The sequence below is a fragment of the Oryzias melastigma genome, linkage group LG10 (genome assembly GCF_002922805.2).
Source record: "Oryzias melastigma strain HK-1 linkage group LG10, ASM292280v2, whole genome shotgun sequence".
In the NCBI taxonomy this organism is placed as follows: domain Eukaryota; kingdom Metazoa; phylum Chordata; class Actinopteri; order Beloniformes; family Adrianichthyidae; genus Oryzias; species Oryzias melastigma.
In genome coordinates, this window is record NC_050521.1 from 3,115,921 (window position 1) to 3,125,612 (window position 9,692).

The following is a 9,692-nucleotide window of genomic DNA, read 5'->3' on the forward strand; positions in this document are numbered from 1 at the left end:
ACAAAAAAACTACTCAGCCATTTCATTTTATAGCTATGTCCTTTAAGGTCCCCCTCCATTGAAAATTCTGTTTTTTGAGTTTTTTACATGTCTGTGTGGCATTTTTCTTAGGAAAAAGAGCAAATGTGATGTGAAATCCTTGTTTTTTTTGCATGTTTGTGTAGTACTTCTCTTTTTAAATCTCTGTCAATCAAACTGTCTTGGACAGACTCTGTTTGAATGAATGAATTTCTTTCCATCACAGCAGCTCTGCCGCACATGCACTAAACCCGAATCTAGCGTGTCTAGTTCAGGTTCTGTAGAAGAGAAGATGGTATCTTCACATTGACTGCAGTCAAATGAGCCGCCGTTCACATTTCTGTGGTCAAATCAGCATCACTGGATTTTTGGTGTGAGTTTCATCCAATACTTACGGTAGCAGGACTGAGAACGCTGGAAAATCTCCACCAGACTCCACGGAGCTTCTTGATGTGACCACGGAAATGTGAACGGCGGCTCATTTGACCGCAGTTGGAAAGGATTGTAAATCAATGAAAGAGCATTTTGATGTTAGCTTTGATTATTTTATCAAGAACTCTGAGAAACCAATGATTGAATGTATTGATCACAGTCAATAAACATTGGAGAATTAGCTAAAAGAGTCTTTGGTGAACTGGAAGGAGAAAGAATCAGGATTTTGGAGGAAGTTCTGTCCATGAAGATCTTCACTTCCTTGTCCCAGCTGACATCCGGATCAGAACCATATAGCTGTACATTACCCAGATTGATGGACATTTTTATGAAGATTTATGCTAGCGAGACAGAGAGCTATCATAATCTGACAGGAGAATCAGCTCTGCTCCAAAAGCCACGCCCCCTCAGAGGAGATTTTGGAAACAGAGGCTTCAGATCAACATGAAAAATGGCTTTTCAAGATATTTAGGTTGTTGGATTTTGGTTAAAGAACTTCATAATCATCATTAAAACACTAATGGGAAAGTTTCTTTTTGTAATTAAAAAAAAGTCATAGGAGACTTTAAAACATGCAGAAAATTACAAATGCATAGTGTGTGTTTCCATATCAAGAATGGATGAGATTGGTTGCAGCTCAGAGTTACTGTATGTCTAAAAACTCATGGCTTTGAACAAACAATGTCTAGATTTAAACACCTAATTCCTGTGAACCTATCAACTACTTTAATCAAAATAAAAATCTGAAATACGTCAGTCCCTTTTTTGAAAGATGATAATTTCAATCCAAATCCCATCTTTAAATCGAACTCCTCACCGGTTTCCCATATCATTCCACTTAGAGTTGTAGCCCAGTATACTGAGTCCCAGTTCACCCCTCACTCACTGGATGGACAGAAGTGTGGTCATTAAAAAAGCATGAACAATGAAACACCCCCAGGGGCTACAATATGGGACTGAATCACAAGGATTTCCAGCCGGCGGATTAAAAATAAATTGTGTCTAAAATATTCAGGGGGACGTTATTAGTGCAGCTTTGCAGTTTCTTCCCTCCACAGAACAGCTTCATGGTTGAGCTGCTTTGCTTTGCTTTGCCTGCCCGAGGTTTGGAAATCATCAAGGCGCCTAAACTCTTATTAAAAAAATGGGAATAACTTTAAAAACTGGGAGATTTAACTGAAAAAAGTAACAAGTGAAAATAAAATGTGAGGAAGTGGATGGATCAAAGTGATTAAGAAAATGGATGGAGTGATGGATGAGATTCTGTCAGAGTTTTTTCCACATACAGATAGTGTCTGTATTTAATTTCTCTGAACAATTGTGGTGTAAAATAATCCTGCATCCCAGTGGAGGTGCAGTTTTTAATTCAATTGTTGCTTTTAAGACCGTGCTAGCAAAAAAACATTAAAAATAATAATAATTATGAAGCCGGATTTAATGACACACAAGCTTCAAAGAATTTCTTGTGGGATCTTTTATTTTCCCTGTTTGGCAGATTTTAGAAAAAATAAACAATCAAACTTAAAAAGTTAACAAGAATACGGCAGTGGCACCTAAATGGACAAATTAAAAAACACATGTCATTTCATTGTTTCATTTCTTTAGAATACTTATTCCATTGTACCATTTTAAACAAAGAAATCCTACCAAATGGACACATGTCCCTGAAGCCAACAGAAGCAACGTTCTCAAATTTTACCGTTCAAGACACAGATGCAATCTGCCACACAATCAACCACCACAGAACCACAAGCAGCGGTAAGTTTACGGCGCATTCACGTAGTTAGTAGTTAGCTAGGTTATTTCCTAGCTAGACCAATTCGGAAGAGTGTAGAATCAGTTTACCGTATTATATGACTCATGGAGTAGAATGTTCAGAATTTATTATTAGCAGTGTAATGGGGAGCCTCATAACTTCTATATTATTTCTTTCTTTTTTGTAAATAGGCTTCTTCTCAGGGCACAGCCACACAGTCAAGATCCGCTGGCACAGCCCCCTCTGCCGGAGCACCCAGCCGCTCGGTACGTAACCCCCACCCTCCCTTGCTTATCTTTCTGCCGTTGGGCAGCATAGCGAGCTAACAAGCTGCCCACTCAAGCCAGTGTGGGCAAACCCAGATGGAGCCATCATGGAAACCTGCAGACAAACCCATCTGGGGCACACCAATTCAGGCCAAAGGTATACAATATGGGGCCCACATTGAAATGTTCACTGGGTAGTGTCTATATCTCTGTTAAACATCTTATGAAGTGTAATGCAAAGTTTTACTGTACAGCTTTGTAAAGTGTATCACCACACAAATCCAAAATGGCAAACATTCACCTATGAAGATGGTAACAATTAAAATCAATTCACAAATAAATGATTCATGTTGAAAAAGAGGATTTTTTAACTGATAGCATTCAGAATCTTAAACGCATTGGGTTCAGATTACAGACATAAATGTTCGTGCTTTTTTTTTTTTTTTTCCTTCTGTGCATATATATGGAGCAGGTTCTACTTCACAGAGGGAAAGTGAGACCAGACTTGAGGACATCATCTCTCACGAGGGTTCAGATGAGGGACAGCCAGAAGACAGGAGACATTTGTTTCAGTATAACCTTGCAGAATTTGTGTAAGATCTAACTGTTGAAAATGCTTCTTTTTAATGTATGTATTTGCCCTGTGTGAGTGCTGAATTTCCTACACATTTATTTCATTGTAAGCTGCGTTTAACAATAAGCATATTGTTCAAAGTTTAATTTTTACTAATAGTGATCTAAATTATATCATTAGGCCTGTTCATCTAGAACACAGGTGTCAAACTCCAGGCCTGGAGGGCCGGTATCCTACATGTTTTCCAACCAACCTGCCTTTGAAGCTCCTTATTGGAAAAACACACCTGATCCAGGAAATCAGCAGCAGATGAGGCAGGATTTCTGGAAAACCAGCAGGACGTCGGCCCTCGAGGACTTGAGTTTTTGACACACCTGATCTAGAAGTAGATGAAGCTTTAGAAGAAGCAATTCAGCGTAGCCTCTCAGAATAATCTAATGGACCCAGTGCTGTTTCTATCCTGAGGTAAGCTTGTTTTTGAATTGTTTAGTTCTTAAGGGATAAAACAAGGTTTACTAAAGGTTCTTGTGGTTAACTTTGATTAAACCAGTTATTCTACTTTTGTGTCAGGGGGTTGGATGGTTTAGTGAGCTGAGTGAAAATGTAAATTAATTTTGTTCTTGTGTGAAGCTGTATAGTTGGTTAAAAATTACATTTTTGTTTTTATATTTTCAATGTAGGTCTTGTGACAATCTGAGCAGGGAAGAAATTTCTGGTCTTCTCGCACAGAGTGAGAGAGTCATAACGCCGGGAACACGGCCAATCCAAATTAGTTGAGCCAACGTCTGGTCAACAGCATTCCATAAGTTCAAAAGATTTAGGTTTGCAGAGAGCTCCGACATGCTCTACGTGACATTTGCCAGTGATGAGCATGAGGCTGAAGATGCAGCTGATCTTGGGAGTCCCAGAAGGGAGTTTTTCCGTTTGCTTGACAAAGCCATCTACGACGATAGTGGGGCCTTTGAAGGTAATTGTGTTGGGCTACAAGCAGAAATAATTCTTCCCTGATGAAAAAAAATATATATGTATATTTAGTTTTGGCCTTAGAGGTTGTCACAGCAGATCAACTTCTTCAATTTAGCACTATCCCTTCCTGCTAGGATAACCACATTCCAAAATTATTAATTAACAGAATTACAGGTTCAATAACAAGAACCCTTTGCTGTGTTTCGGACTAGTTGGCTGGTTATTGTCAGACCCTTTCGGCCAAGAACATGACTCTTTCCACACAATAAAAACTTTGAAATTCTAAATTTGGGTTCTCATAAAACTGAAAACCATAATAAACGTATTAACTTATCAACAAATGAAAGGTTTACATCACTTTACTCAGCATAACGTGACTACCATGTTTTCACGAACATAAGACGCAAAAGTTGAGTTCCTGATTGGCCTCAATAGATGCTTTATAAAAGTGAAGGGATTGGCCGAAACTTCACAGAACTGAAGAAAGTAGAAATGATTGACATGTCTAAAAACCAATAGACCTTCAATGAAATGCTGCACCGTTTGCAGCAGCTTTCTTTTGGTTTTGGTAGAGTCGCTTAAATCAAAACTGTTTCTGCTTGGAATCAAACTTCAGTGACCAACCCTAGTTTAACCATGTCGCCCTATGGTCAAGTACACCCTATGTATTTGTTAAATACAAAAAAAAGTACCAGTAACTTAAACTGCACCCTATAACCCAGTGCGCCCCATGGTCGTGAAAATACAGTATATCATTAGTTTGACTTCTTAATTTAAATCCATCAAATTGATATTAAACTTGTATTCACTTGAGAGAAAAGGGAAATTGCCTCATCTGATTGTAACAGTTCAGCAGTCTTGGCTCTTTTCAGCTGGGTTCTACCTATCACTTTGCTCCAAATGTTTTATTTTTTATTTTTTTGGTAAAAGGTGCTTTAAAGGGGATTATTCACAGTTGACTTTTAAATGTATGTCTTTCAGGTACTCCACATGGATTCTCTCCAAGGCTAAACATTCAGTACCTTCAGAGTGGTGTTTATCGAACCATTGGTCAAATGATGTCCACAATTATTGTGCAAGGAGGTGAACCTCCTTCCTTTCTGTCACCACACGTTGTGGATTACATTGTGTCTGGCAACATTCTTCAAGTGGATGTTAACCCTGATGATATAGGTGATCCTGAACTGAGGGAGAATCTTACAAAGGTATTACAGATGTTGTCACCTTTTCCCTGTGCCTCACAGTGTCCTTTGCTATACATAAATTTGGGCTATTTTGATAACAACTATAATGTATTTTCTGTCAAACTTATGTTAAAAATACAGTAGTGGTTTAAAAAAAACTGATTTATTGGCATTTTAGTCACACTTGAATAATTAAAATGATCAAACAAAATGTTAATATCGTATGATCACACCACCACTACAATATAGTATGTAAGTGTAGGCATTATGTTTTTATATTTTAAACTACAGAACACGACACACTTTCCATATAGTTCTGCTTGTGTCTCATCAGCCTACAGAGGATTTTCATAAAAAGTCCTAATGATCATAAAAGCAATTTATTGACTAAATGAGATGAGATTTAGTTTTCTTTTTGCTCAGCAGTTGTTTTCATCTTGGAATGCTTACTTTCAGGCAATATTTACCTTGCCTTCTTATACGGTCACATTATTATCTCTTACTTAAGATGAAAATATAGAGTGCTGAGGGTCTTTGGATGTTGTAGTCTTTTATAACTTGGTAGAGATATTGGGATCATTTTGATTTGTTATCCACCCCTGGTTCACCACTGTTCCCCTTTTTCATTATTGGTCTGCTATGTTTGGGGTCCAGATGACACCGTCTTTATACTGATGAGGGATTCCTCCAATGACAAATTTTATTGTTGCTCAAAATTTGCTATGCAAGTTAGTTGACTTCCCACATTTAAGTGATGTCTTTATTTTGAACTAGTGTAGATAAAAATGTAATTTGGATGTGATGAACCAGTGATTTACACTTTTATAGGGGGGTAATCACATCGTCGCACAGGGTTGGCAATGTTGGTCTGGATTGTTTTTCACCATTGATTTTTAAAGAAAAAAGTTTTTTTTTTTTTTTAAATAAGATTTAAAATTGTTTAATTTTAAACATTTAACTGTGGAAAAGAAATATGAAGTCAGGATGAATACAACAACTTTTTATACCAACACTGACTACATTAACAATTAATTAAACTGTTACATTTACATATAAAGGATGATCCAATTCAAAAGAAAATCGGGGTAAATAAAATAAAGGATCACTAATTAAGTATGGGTGAAGATAAAGGATTTCTATTGGCTTATGGTCATTCAGTATGATGCAGATTTTGGCTTATTCAATTACACTACGTTTGATACAGCTATTAATTACATACATTTTTATATTAACACACTTAACATGCCAAATTTATTTTCAGTAAAATGTAGAAAAATGAAATTAATCTTATAAAATTGACAGATATAAAAAATGGTGTAGTCTTGATTGTTTTGAGACCATTTTGACTCTGGCATTTCTTGACCTTTTAATCCATGGACAGTTTCTTTATACTAGGACAACCCAACACAAAATATACAATAAACAGAGTGACTTTCAGCTCGTATTATTTGATTATACTTAGAGGCTTGAGAGGAGTAAGTGTGTCAATCTTCTATTCCCTTTTTATAGATTAAAGAAGCAACAACACAAATAGAGTTGGAGAATGCAATCAACAGTTGTGGTTCGTGGCGTTTTGAAGTAGAAGGTCTTCCTCTCACAGTCACCATGGATAACAGAGAAGTATTTGTAAGGAATGCTGCACTGTACCATGGCATATTGACCCGGCAAAGCTGTCTTGATCAGCTAATTGATGGATTGGCCTACTATGGAGTAAGAACAAAACATAATCATCTCTGTATTCGACAAAGACATTGAATAAACTTTACACTTTTTTTCTGCAGTTTTTGTCACTTCTGAGGGAGAAGCCCAGCATGCGTGTGCTGTTGGACATGCCAAAAGAAGACACAACCCTTACAGCTGATTGTGTCGCTGGTCTTCTGAAGCCCAGCTACTCTGTACTGGGTAGCAACAGAAGAATCAAGGAAGAGTTAATGGTGGTGAAATTCAGGGAATTTCTGCACTGCATTGAAAGTAAATATTTCTGTTGTGGGTTACATTGGGAAGAAAGAAAAATGCAGGATATGATAATTAATAAATAAATAAACAAATATATACATATATATCTTTTTTTTACTTATTTTCTACTGATAAAATTTAATGACAATCATGAATCTAATTTGATGACACAATACGATAAAAATATTGAGCTAATTAGTTTGACACATTAGCTCACGTGTCAAAGTCAATGCCTGCAGGCCACATGTTCCCTCATATCTGGCCTGCAAGATCATTTCATATTATCAATGGCCCAGCATTAGGCAATTTAATATAGGTAACAAATTAACCATAGGTCCCATAATGCAGTGCATCAGCTGCATTGCAGTACGCTAATGTGACCTAGTAGGACTTTGGCGGTATTGATATAAAATTTGTGTGAAAAAAATATTTTATCAGAAAAATCGATGTATTTTAAGTGCTTCATTTACAATTGTAGCACAGGTTGTAAAGTGAAAAAGGATGAGCACAGCCTCAATTCCACAATCCTATGTAAACTGGGTAACTTGTGGGCCTTCTGTTTACTCGGCAGATGCTTATAATATAATGCTTTATTTTTTTTATATATACATTGTAGACATTATATACATCACTGTCCATGTACCATATTTTTTGCACTATAAGGCGCACTTTAAATCCTCAACTTTTTTCAAAATTGCATATGCAGCCAATAGTCCGGTACATGAGTCATCAACCTTGGGCTTGTTTGGTAGCACGTGTGTGAGCCGCTCTACTTAGGGATTAAAATGGGCAAAACGGCACACGAGTTGTCTCTGAGCTTCTGCAGTCTATCCAGAGAATCTCCACAACACCTGTAGTAGCAATGAATCAAACTGTTTTTTTATGTAAAAATGAATGAATATTGTTTTGATTTATTATAGTATTGTTTGCAGCCATATTGAGCAGGTTATCACCTGGTGCATCACATGTTTGTGGGTAGAGACATTTTTTGTTGTTATAACTCACCTGTTGATTTTGCACCTGTAAGGTAGAAGGGAGAGGGTGAGCTGGGTTGCCACATTTTTTGTTGACCACTTTATTTTGCCCATTTTTGTTAATTTTACTTTTTCTCACAATAAACCAGAGCCATTCTAAGTTGTTTAAATTGTTTTTTTGTCATTAAAATAAAAGGCTCAAAGCATGACCCAATTCAAGTCCTTTCTTGTTAAGCGCGTCACACAATAACCGAACCCAGCGTCAGTCTCTCAGCGACTTTGGATTTTTGATGTAGTTGCTACAACACCGGACCTCACATCAAACAAACTAACTTGTTGCACAGACCATAAAAAAAAAACCTCTAGGCATCCATCTGAGAAAATGACTCAAGGGTAAAGAAATCTGAATTATTTAGTTATGTTTGTTTCCAAGTTTTTTTGTGCAGCATAATTCATATTTCTAATTTGTATAATTTTGACAGATGTATTTATATGGGGAGCAAATTACAAGTTATTTAAGGCTCTAGTTTATTTATTCCATACCATATTCCTGTCTGTGTTGACTGATATTTATTTCAAAATATATTTGGATGTTCTGTTTTTATTTGGGACACTGTAAGATCCAAGTGTTCGTCACTAATGCTGACATATTTTGAAGCTGGGATGTTGTAGTCTTTAAGTAATTTGTAGAATGTAGTCCTTGAGACAGAGAGAATTGATGTTGCTTCTGTGAAGGTGGTTCTCAGTGACAAAACATTTTCTAGCTCTTCTTTGGATATCTGATGCCTGATCTGAAGAGAAAAAATATTAATTTTAGAAAGGAACGGGAAAAAAATGTAAGAACAGGAATCACAGTGCTCCGGTAAATTTTTTTAATTTGTGAAATGAAAGAAAAATTCTAAATTTTCCCAACACTTCATGTTACCAAATTTTATATTCAATAATTAACAAGTAACAACAAGTAATGTGTATTGTCAAGTCCATAATAAACTTTGTAGATTATGATATAGATTATAATATATATTATATAGATTAAGTTTATTTTAAACAACACTCACGGACGAATCGCCATCTTGCTGGAATTCTGGGTGGGCAGTATTTCCAGACACCTGAAAAAATAATAAATTAAATTTTCTCAAGTTGGAGTTAAGTAAAGAACCATTTTACATGAGTGAATTGGGGCCAAGCAGTTTTTTGGCAGTCTAAAGTCTTACATAATTATATAAAAATAATGCTGAAGTTCAAGGTTTTTATGTGCCATGTATTAATCAATATACATCGAGACACAATGGAATTCTCAAGCAAAGCTCCCAGAGTCACAGTTTAGGTTAAGGGAAGAATAGGAACATCATTTAGATTCAGTTACATTTATTATAGTCTATCCTCTAGTCCACTGTTTTTCAACCTTTTTTGAGCCAAGGTACACTTTTTCAATGGAAAAAATCCCGCGGCACAATAGTATCCAAAAAGGTAAGAAATTTTAGTCTGTATTGGTGTACAATCTAGATTACATTTTTTAAACAAGTGGGAAGCGTCATTGCTGCAGTGCAGAGGCGCTGTTATTCG

At 36.3% G+C, this 9,692-nt stretch overlaps 1 long non-coding RNA gene across 1 annotated transcript; it reads left to right on the forward strand.

The window, feature by feature from the left end:
* Positions 1-4,512: 4,512 nt before the first annotated feature.
* On the forward strand, positions 4,513-8,734 carry LOC118599294. The gene is made up of 3 exons (XR_004948596.1): positions 4,513-5,217; positions 6,706-6,906; positions 6,978-8,734. It is a non-coding gene; the product is annotated as an uncharacterized LOC118599294 (long non-coding RNA).
* The last annotated feature ends 958 nt before the right edge of the window (positions 8,735-9,692 follow it).